The 10,709-nt window shown below is 42.8% G+C and overlaps 1 non-coding gene and 1 pseudogene across 1 annotated transcript; one reads left to right on the top strand and one right to left on the bottom strand.

Moving 5' to 3' along the window:
- Window positions 1-2,322: 2,322 nt before the first annotated feature.
- Trnat-ugu (transfer RNA threonine (anticodon UGU)) lies at window positions 2,323-2,397 on the bottom strand. Its single transcript has one exon. It is a non-coding gene; the product is annotated as a tRNA-Thr (tRNA).
- Window positions 2,398-8,817: 6,420 nt separating this feature from the next.
- On the top strand, window positions 8,818-8,935 carry LOC126177590 (5S ribosomal RNA; annotated as a pseudogene).
- The last annotated feature ends 1,774 nt before the right edge of the window (window positions 8,936-10,709 follow it).

Raw genomic sequence — 10,709 nt, 5'->3', positions numbered from 1 at the left:
TTGAAGGGCAAGGTGTAGGTCTGTTCTGCACCCTGCCCGCAAATCTGTACGTCATGAACAACATTCCATGTTTTCCAACAAGATAACAATCGCCCACACAGTGCTGTTGTGACCCAACATGCTGTACAGAGTATCGACATGTTGCCTTGCCCTTCTCGTTCACCAGATCTGTCTCCAGTAGAACACACATGGGACATCATCGGATGACGACTCCAGCGTCGTCCACAAACAGCGTTAACCGTCCCTGTACTGAGCAACCAGAGTGCAACATGCATGGAACTCCATCTCACAAACTGACAGCCAGCACCTGTACAACACAATGCATGCACGTTTGCATTCCACATTCAGACGGTTACACCGGTTATTAATATACCATCATTTCACATTTGCAACGGCTTATCTTGCGCTTACATTACCCTGTCAACTTGCAATGTTAATCAGCTAAATATGTTGCCTAGGCAATTGTATTCCCGAAATTTCAATACTCTACATTAATTATTTTTTGGTACTGCGATATTTTTTTTCGTCGGTGTATTTCAGACGCTGATCCAGTTCACTCAGCGGTAAGAATGCTTTGAGGGCCCCACGCAACGCGCGGTCAGGTCCTGTATGTCACAGCAGCGCCGGACGCTTCGCCGCGGTCACGCCGCAGGCGTGCGGCACATTTATATTTGAGGACGTGTCCCCGTGTTTGACCAAAAGCGTCTGGGAGAGCGGCGTGCCAGAGCGCGGTACGTGGCCACCGCGGCTGCCAAGCACGTGCCCGCTGCCCGCGCCTCAATCTGTGCGTCGTTCGCATGACTCCTCGGCTAATCAGCCAGCTTCTGAAAAGTGCGCGCGATAAACCGCTTGGCACTCGCCACTTGTGCAGAGCCGAGCGGCTTTCTTCCGTGCACAGCCTGGTGCCTAGCCGCAATAACCGAAACTTCTCTGTCCAGGCACATAAATCGCGGCAGAACACGTCTGGCACTACGTCGGTCTTCGCTCAGTTTTAGTGGCATAGTGTGGGTTACCATCACATCACAGAAGATCCGGTTTATAACCAAAATTCTTCTCTGCTGTCTTGCCAACTATGATAGAACACCGACCAAAGGCTCTGGCGAGTTCATCGGTACCGTCCGACCGCCGTGTCATCCTCCGACAATGGCATCACTGGATGCGGTATGGAGGGGCGTGGGGCGGCCGTTGTCAGTTTTTGTGACCTGGAACGGCCGCTACTCCTCGGTCAAGTAGCCCCTCAACTGGTGTCACAAGGGCTGAGTGCACCCCGCTCCAGTCCCCCCCCCCCCCCCCTCCCACACCAAGCAAAACTCGTTGGGTGGTAGTACGGAAATTGAGCCCGCGCGTCATCCACAGAGCAGTCACTATTACAGACGCAGCGTTAAGTCCTTATGAAATACAGAAAAACAAAGAAAGAGGTACAAAATGTGCATAAAATACTTTAGAAACGAGTGTTTATTTTGGAATGCTTGTCAGTCAAATGGCTCTGAGCACTATGCGACTTAACTTGCTGAGGTCATCAGTCGCCTAGAACTACTTAAACCTAACTAACCTAAGGACATCACACACATCCATGCCCGAGGCAGGATTCGAACCTGCGACCGTAGCGGTGATGATGATGATATTTGGTTTGTGGGGCGCTCAACTGCGTGGTTATCAGCGCCCGTACAATTTCCCAACCTTTGCTCAGTCCAATTTCGCCACTTTCCTGGATGATGATGAAATGATAAGGACAACACAAACACCCAGTCATCTCGAGGCAGGTGAAAATCCCTGACCCCGCCGGGAATCGAACCCGGGACCCCGTGCTCGGGAAGCGAGAACGCTACCGCGAGACCACGAGCGGCGGACGACCGCAGCGGTCGCTCGGTTCCAGACCGCATGGCCACTCCGGCCGGCGCTTGTCAGTCCATTAAGAGCAGGGAGTAGAGAAGAAACTACAATAGACTAACAAAGAAAGTCGTGCTAAATAACCCATCAAAGCGCATGGCTGAAAAGTAATGAGGTGAATATTGTATGCCAACTGCGTTGGGTCTGCTTTCCAAAGGAGGTTTCTTATTGTTTTCTCTCTTTCAAAAAAAAATGATTCAAATGGCTCTGAGCACTATGCGACTTAACTTCTGAGGTCATCAGTCGCCTAGAACTTAAAACTAATTAAACCTAACTAATCTAAGGACTATATATGACGGTAGTATCTGTTCCCGAAAGGACAGTTACCGTGGATGACCATGCAGCTTTGCTAGAAATGAAATGATAATTAAATGGACTCCCTAGCTGCAAACATGCGTTGATGTACTTCATGGGGGACATGTTGAAAATGTGTGCCCCGACCGGAACTCGAACCCGGGATCTCCTGCTTACATGGCAGACGCTCTATCCATCTGAGCCACCGCGGGCACAGAGGATAGTGCGTCTGCAGGGACTTATCCCTGGCACGCTCCCCGAGAGATCCACATTCCCAACATGTCCACACCACTACATTCGTAGTGCGCCTAATAGATGTTTGCCCATCATACTCATTACTCGTGGCAGATTAATCTACCAACTCCCGTACGAGTTCGGGCATAGCGTGTGCGTTCGCACAAGAAGGTCAATGGCATTTTCAACATGTCCCCAACGAAGTACATCAACGCCTGTTTGCAGCTAGGGTGTCCATTTCATTATCATTTCATTTCTAGCAAAGCTGCATGGTCATCCACAGTAACTGTTCTTTCGGGAACAGATACTACCGTCATATATAGTTAAAATATGGCTTCCCGGCCCCTACCAGGGCGATACGGCGGGGTCTGTAGCATCTGCCTAACTTCCTCAATTACTGCTGTTTCTTGAAACTTTGTAAGTTGGATTTTGCAATATAGTTGACGTCTATCTTCAAGTGTCCGCCCACTCAGGGTTTTCGGGATTTCCATGCTGATCCTCACTAAGTCGAACAAACCTTTGACCATTCTTTGTATACGTTCGGTACCTCTATTAGTGCTACGTAATACGTGTCGCACGAATCAGAGCAGGTTGTACGACTGTTTTTAAGAAAGGTCCTTTGTAGACTACTTTTTCCTAGTATTCTACCAATGAAATCTGCTGAATGTCGTATGTATACCTTAATATGGGCATTCTCCTTGGTGGTATTTTGAAGTAATAATCTGTACACCGGAACCAAGGTTTCAGCGTTGTAATATCAGTAATTTTCGCCTCACAAACATTAATATACGCTCAATAGTGATCGCCTGATGGCCTAAAGTTATAGAACAATTGTAAAGTAAAAGAAATGAACAATCGCATAGCAGCGACAGAATCTATTATTCTTTATCTTTGCCGTTCTTGCGCGGTGCCAGTAAATCTCTATGTACATGTATCGATTAAAGATATAAAAAAGAATTCTGCTGTTTCAAGACAACTGAGGCTTTGGGCGCCTTACCTTTTACTCTTTGTATTCCACGAAAGGCGGACGCCCAAATGCATGTCATACCTTCCCACCGTGACACAGACGCAGTTCCGAGTGGAGAAACGAGAACAGAAGCCGAGAGCAGAACCGTGTTAAGCTGGAAGGCCCTACGATAAGGGACGGACACCCACGTCGCCAGCTAAACTCCAGGAACACCCCCCAGCCCATGTTAAAAGATAGAACCCTGCAGAAGAACAGTATCGATCTTACGATAACACTAAAAGAGCCACACCACCTGCAAGGTTTAGCGTGACACTTTTTCGCGTCTCTGTTACGTTGCAAACGTTAAAAACATTGCCCCACCACGAAAAGTATAACGTTTCTCATTGGACAGACAGAATTTTTTTTGGCGGAACTTAAGGTTAACATTGAGACCCTGATTGGTCAGATGAAAACACAGGCAGGTAGTTTTTTTTTAAACCAACTTCGGTAAATTGTAGTAAGGAGAAGTTAGGAGAGAGTTGCTTCCGAGACAGCGAGCTGTATGGAGCTGCGCCACCCGCCGCCCCCTGACGCTGCCTAACCAACGGCAAGGTAATGAATGCATGCGATGCCACATAACAGCGCATAAAGCTTCACTCAGAACTGCAGAAGTCTCATCTGTTACACTCCCTTTTTGCGTAATACTAGTGTCGATCGTCAATTAAAACTCATGGTATTCACATTTGCTATGTAACTTAAAATCAGAAACGTGATGATTTTTCTGTTATATAATTATTGAGAAGCCACATCAGCCACTGTAATTTACGACAAGTTAGATAAGTAATTAAAGATAATTGAGGGTCACTGTAGACCATTTTGATAGTTTGCTCTTTTGTGAAACTTAATTTAAACCTAGATTATAGATGTGATATGGCATAGGTCATCCTTCGATCCATTGTAGAACTTGGAAACCCACTCAGGGAATATTCGTTCACATTTTTGTTGAATGCAGTTGGTTTTTATCATCGTGTATTAAAATATTTCCTTTTATCAATAGTGCAATTTATAAACGATGTTTTGTGAGTAGAATAAAATTTCCAATGGTAAACTTAACAGCTTTTTCGACGTTATTTTACCAGCTAACTAAAAATGGGAAAGCCTTGAACCCCTTCCATTAAATTTAGTTAGTATCAAGATTCTTTTACAGGGAGTCCAGTGGATCTGACGCTGAAATCATTAAGTATTTGGTTATATCATCGCTAGTCTCACTGAACTCTTCTGAACTCTACATGTCATGTGTGGTCTGGCGTCTCCTTACCAGCAACAGATCCCAGGTTCAAACTAGTCAATTCCCTAAAAAACACGCTCAGAGCGTCGTTGCGCGAAAGTGGTAGGGAGACACGACTTAGAACAAACAGACACCACGTAGAATGTTAGAATCTGCTGCTCTTGTTCAAAACAATCCAACCAGGTATTTAATGCTCAACGCATGTTATTATAATAGTGTAATCAATCCCTGATTCTGTTGCCAAATGGTTGCCAAGTGGCCCACCAAAATATTCACTTTTTCGACATTTTTCAAAAAATATAAAATAATAATTCTTTTTCTTTTTGCCCCCAAAGAGGAACGCTACACCGTCTCGGTTTTATCATTTGTCTGATCAAATCATCACACATACACGTTACCTTTCCTTGCGTGCACTCAACAGCCATGCACTCAACACAGTTATTAAAAAAAAATGGTTCAAATGGCTCTGAGCACTATGGGACTCAACTGCTGAGGTCATCACTCCCCTAGAACTTAGAACTACTTAAACCTAACTAACCTAAGGACATCACACACATCCTTGCCCGAGGCAGGATTGGAACCTGCGACCGTAGCGGTCACGCGGTCCCAGTCTGTAGCGCCCAGAAACGCTCGGCCACTCCGGCCGGCAACACAGTTATTCGATTGACACACAACACTGTGGAAAGGAAAGTGTTACTACCTCTGATAATGGATAGAAACGTTGAAATTTGGACTAAATATTAGGCACAACCTGACACCTATTAGAATTTGGAACAGAATTAGCTTCCACCTGTAAGTAAGTGTTGCCTATATCATATAGGGCTCGTCTGCAGCTGATATTAGGCAGCAATTCTATTAGGCAATGGGGCTCATTGGAACTAAAGCTTTATATATGAAGCACTGACCAACAGAGGAATGAAGGCGTAACAGAAATTTTGCAAAATTTGCTTGAGTCGTCAGCATCACCACTGATTTTGACTACAGATAATGGCGTACTGTCGCCGCCGATTGTGTTCTAATGATATGACACTGATATGAAAGAACTACTTAGGGACTAGAACCTAGGCTAAAAAAAAGAAGGTGCAGTACATATGCTGCCTCTTTGCGCAGAAGAGCGCGGCAAGCGACACAGCTCGCCCTCGGCTGGTCATCGCTTTTATGGCCACTACAAGACTGCGTGACCGTTGACTTGCCTCAGACGTGACATTTCATTTGGTGGAAAGTCAGCATTTAGCTGACGTCATTTCGAGTCTTAGCTTTTATCGCAAGCATAGTATAATGATCAAATGAGAGCCATGTGAGGACCCCTAGAAATAAAAGGGTAGCTACTCCGGGCAGTGTGTTTCGTCATGTATGGGATTTCGCTGTTCGTTCGCAGCGAGCTTTAATGACAAGTTTTACAGTTTTACCGGTTTGGAAGAAATTTCTACAGCGTGAGATGTTGTAAAGAAATTTTTGGAAATTTGTGGTAAGCTCTTATGGGACCAAACTGATGAGGTCGTCGGTCCCTAAGCTTACACACCGCTTGAACTAATTTACGCTAATGACAACACACACACCCATTCCCGAGGGAGGACTCGAACCACCAACGGGGGGAGCCGCGCGAACCGTGACAAGACGTCTCAGAGATGTTGTAAGAGACTTAGTGCACAATTTCCATCTTAGAATCGTCGTTATTGATATTAATACAAAAAGGCAAAGCGTTTTTGCTCGTTGATAACCTAACTTATCGGAAAAATTGGTGAAGTCTTCACGGGGAATATTGGTTAACTGAGTTAGGTCGTAATCGCAGTCTATAATGATACGTCCCCATGCCGTAAGATGCCAAAATACTCTTATTGCTGGGGTAGAACCTAATGAAATGACATCGTAGTTTAAGTAAACTATCACAGTTACTGGAAATCTGTGGCGAAGGCTACTTCGTTTACCGTAGTGCCGCATACAATCCTGCGTTAAGAAAAGGGAAAAGCCTTCACAGCAATTACGCAGTGGAACTCATTGCGAGATTAGATGTGAGATGAAAATTGCTTGAGATCTGTAGACATGTCAAGAGGAGCGAAAGGGACAGATGAAGAATGCAGCCCTCGCTCTCTGTAGACCATTAGTAAACTAGTCAATGTCAATACAGTGTATCCTCTGCAGAGTGTAAAGCTCTAGATCACTGGTTCTTAACTCGTTACAACTGAGTATAATTACATGTTAGCTAGTACCGCCTCCGCTCCCCGTGTATTCCCCCACCATCAACATTAACGCCAAACGAACATTAGAATGGAACAGAATTTACTTTGAACGTTTTTAAGATGAGAAAAGATAAATGACGTTTAGTTGTCATAAGTGTTTTATTAAACCACGAAGTAATGCGTCAAGAAAGCCGTTTGGAATGCTTATTTATAATGTTTCTTATCTCTGAAAAGGAAGCTCACTATCAACATTCAGAGGGGACAGTTGTTACAAAACAACTTCCTCAGCACCATTTCCCTCCTTAGCGACACTTGCTTCACCCACACCATTAATTTGAAATCAGCCAAGTTAAACTGTCTGCACTATGCTTAGACCTATTGTTTGTAAATCACTTGACTGTAGACTCCTTATTTCTGTACTGGCGGCAATTGGAAGACTTCAGGCTGCCAATGCGTTGTGTCTGACCACTGACACTAATACTACTACAATAATAATACAGTGTAGACCTTCAAGCTGTGTAGTAATTACATAGTTAATGTTGTATTCTTCTGCCAGACAGTTCTTTTATTCCAGGCTGTGGCTAAGCCATGTCTCCGCTATATCCTTTCTTTCAGGAGTGCTAGTTCTCCAAGGTTCGCAGGAGAGCTTCTGTAAAGTTTGGAAGGTAGGAGACGAGATACTGGCAGAAGTAAAGCTGTGAGTACCGGGCGTGAGTCGTGCTTCGGTAGGTCAGATGGTAGAGCACTTGCCCGCGAAAGGCAAAGGTCCCGAGTTCGAGTCTCGGTCGGGCACACAGTTTTAATCTGCCAGGAAGTTTCAGTTCTTTTATTGTTACAAAGTGAACAAAAAACCAATTTCTGTTCTATAGCGGGAACTACGCACAACACGGAGAAGGCGTTGTTTTCATGAATATTTAAGCATATGTGATGTGTGTTTTTCAGTTTCACTGTCGTAGAAGCGTGGTACAAAGTATGTATGTAACGGGTGGACTATGCGAAGAAGACGTTGACCATATTTTCATTTCACAAGCCGTAACCACCACACTATGTCACACAGTAATGATGGTATTCGAAGAAATATAGTTGTTGGTAATTTATGTAATAAGTGTCATCGTTTTACGGAATAGTGACTACGCTATTAATTTTTTAAAATAATTTAGTTTCATGACAAAAAAGCTGTTGAACTTTTCGTTTTTACTCCTTATAAAATTACATTTTACCCCTCAGGGGGTAATTCCACCAGGTTGAGAACCACTGCTCTAGATTTACATACATATTTCGGAAGCCATTGTATAGTGCATGGCGGATCATATGTCATATGTATCTGTTAATCGCCCTCTCATGCAGAGTTGGGCATTTACAATATGTAAAGCTAAAATGTGGATGTACAGTGCACTTGGCGAGCACGTCATCGAATTTACATTGTGTTCACAGAAACAAATACCCTTTCACATATACTAGGCTTTCATTTTGGTTTTTTCTGGGAATATTGTCCCAAAATAAATTAAAAATAGCCCCCATCTCCCAGGCCTGACCAAGATTTTCGGAAGGTTTACTTGGTTGTAAGGCAAATGCTGGATCTGGAAATCAGCTCACAAATAAGCACAATTGGGACTCCCTCTGCTCCTCTTCGAGCTTGACTGTTGGTTGGCAGAATGTCCCTGCCTCTACAGTGGGTCGCTACTCGAACAGACCTCTCCACCTTCAGGAGTAGGGAATAAAAAAAAAATGTAAGACCGTAATGTGTAATAAGCCCTAAGAGGAGACACCAATCTAGAACGTCATTGTTTTCAAAAAAGTTATAATAACTCTTTCACATATTTAGAGTGTTTACTTTTAGATCCCGAAATGATTTGACTGTATTCGAATTACAATTACGTCTCTGAAATATATGAAACATGGACAGCGTGAGGGCCGTAGGATACCAACAGCTGCCACAGTACATGGTGCAAATGGAAGTTTGCACAGTGTCATTTAGTCTAAGTGGCAACAGCCTTGCTGCAGTGGATACATCGGTTCCCGTCAGATCACAGAAGTTAAGCGCTGTCGGGCATGGCCAGCACTTGGATGGGTGACCATCCAGGCCACCATGCGCTGTTGCCATTTTTAGGGGTGCACTCAGCCTCGTGATGCCAATTTAGGAGCTACTCGACCGAACAGTAGCGGCTCCGGTCAAAGAAAACCATCATAACGACTGGGAGAGCGGTGTGCTGACCACGCGCCCCTCCTATCTGCATCCTCACCTGAGGATGACACGGCGGTCGGATGGCACCGATGCGCCACTTGTGGCCTGAAGGCTGAGTATTTAGTCCAAGTGAACCCCTCCTCCCCCCCCCCCCCCCCCAATGATAAAGATAGTTTTGGGTCATGCGGAAGCTGCAATCAGCCGAATATGGGATATTTGACTACTGAACAAAGCTGGAGTGACAGCACTCCTTTTTAACCCTCCCATGAGATATACGACGGATAAGGCAGCGCACAACATGCTCCATGAAGAAGAAAAAATTGAAGAAAAAAGCAACACTGGTCTTCAAATTACAACAACAAGAAGCCTTACAGGAGCAGGGAGGGAAAACGTATGGTGCTTGCGAATTTTAATGGGTATGTGTTTCGTGCTAGCATTGTTTTATTGGTACAATTTGATTTTCTATGTTTAATGCCAACTTTTTTTATTCTATAAATTAATCAGTCTCAACGAAATTTTTGCAGGAAGTAGTTTTGAGGTATTTGCGTACTTCTTTGCATCATATTTATAACCGATAATTAAAGGAAATTTAAGTTTGAAACTTGAATAATTGTTGAAAGAAATTAATATCTTTTCTCATAAAATGTACACAAAGAACTCTTGAACAGTGTCTTGCGAATGTATCTAAAAATCTGGAATGTGAAAATTGAGGTCCTCTGCCACTACTTTTCCTCAACAGTAGTTGTCCGTATTATTTTTCGAATTTTGGACAGCTCAATATGATCTCACTTGCTTTTCTGAAAACTTTCATATAATTTAATACACAGTATGTTATATTTCAAGCTAAAATTTATGAAAAGAAATTACTTTTTAAAATATTTTGGTTTGGATATTATAATCGATAAGTACTAGTTCATAATGTACAGTTAAAATTATTTTTTTTTTAAAACATGAAATTACGAAATATATACACACTTAAAGTTTCTATTATTAATTACACAATACTGTACTGTTTACTGTGTTTATTTCTGGATTCATTTGTGAAATAATAATCGAAATTAATAATGTAACGGAAGCTAGTAGGAATTCATTTGTTAAGAAAAATTGCAAACCCTCTGGAATATTGTACTTTCCGCTGAGTGAGAGAGTCGTAAGCTTTCCTCTGATGTGATCCTGCGTATTTTTGTATAATAGGTGCGAACAATGTAATTTCGAATTTCGGCTTTGTTAATGTGAAAAATCAGAAGACTGTATGATATACTAAAATATGAGAAAATATATTTACGTAAAAAAAATCTGCTTAACAACATTCAAATTTATTTAGTGCAAACCAACCGTGAGGACCTGATGTGAGATTTTTCAGATTCAACAATCATACCACTAAACAAGAAGAACTGGAGCCATCTCGATATCTTAAAAGTTTATTGTAATATTAGCTCCTCTCAAAATCTCCGTAAAGACTTTGCTTGTTAATTACTTGGACAGCACAATAGCTGGAAAAGGAAAGAGAGGGGATATTACAAATACTAACAGTTGCTTTTCAAAAAGATCATTAAAATCATGCTAAAAATTCAAAATTCAAAAATCAACGAAGTTCTGGAATTCAAACCTTTGGTATCACTACATCTTTACGTGACTGATACGGTTTTAAAATTCCGTTAAAATCGGCAGAGTAGAAGAAAAGTTAAATTT

This window comes from Schistocerca cancellata, chromosome 3 (assembly GCF_023864275.1).
Source record: "Schistocerca cancellata isolate TAMUIC-IGC-003103 chromosome 3, iqSchCanc2.1, whole genome shotgun sequence".
NCBI classification, from domain to species: Eukaryota; Metazoa; Arthropoda; class Insecta; order Orthoptera; family Acrididae; genus Schistocerca; species Schistocerca cancellata.
The sequence above is the reverse complement of the archived record's forward strand: the minus strand, read 5'-3'. Positions and strand labels throughout refer to the sequence as shown.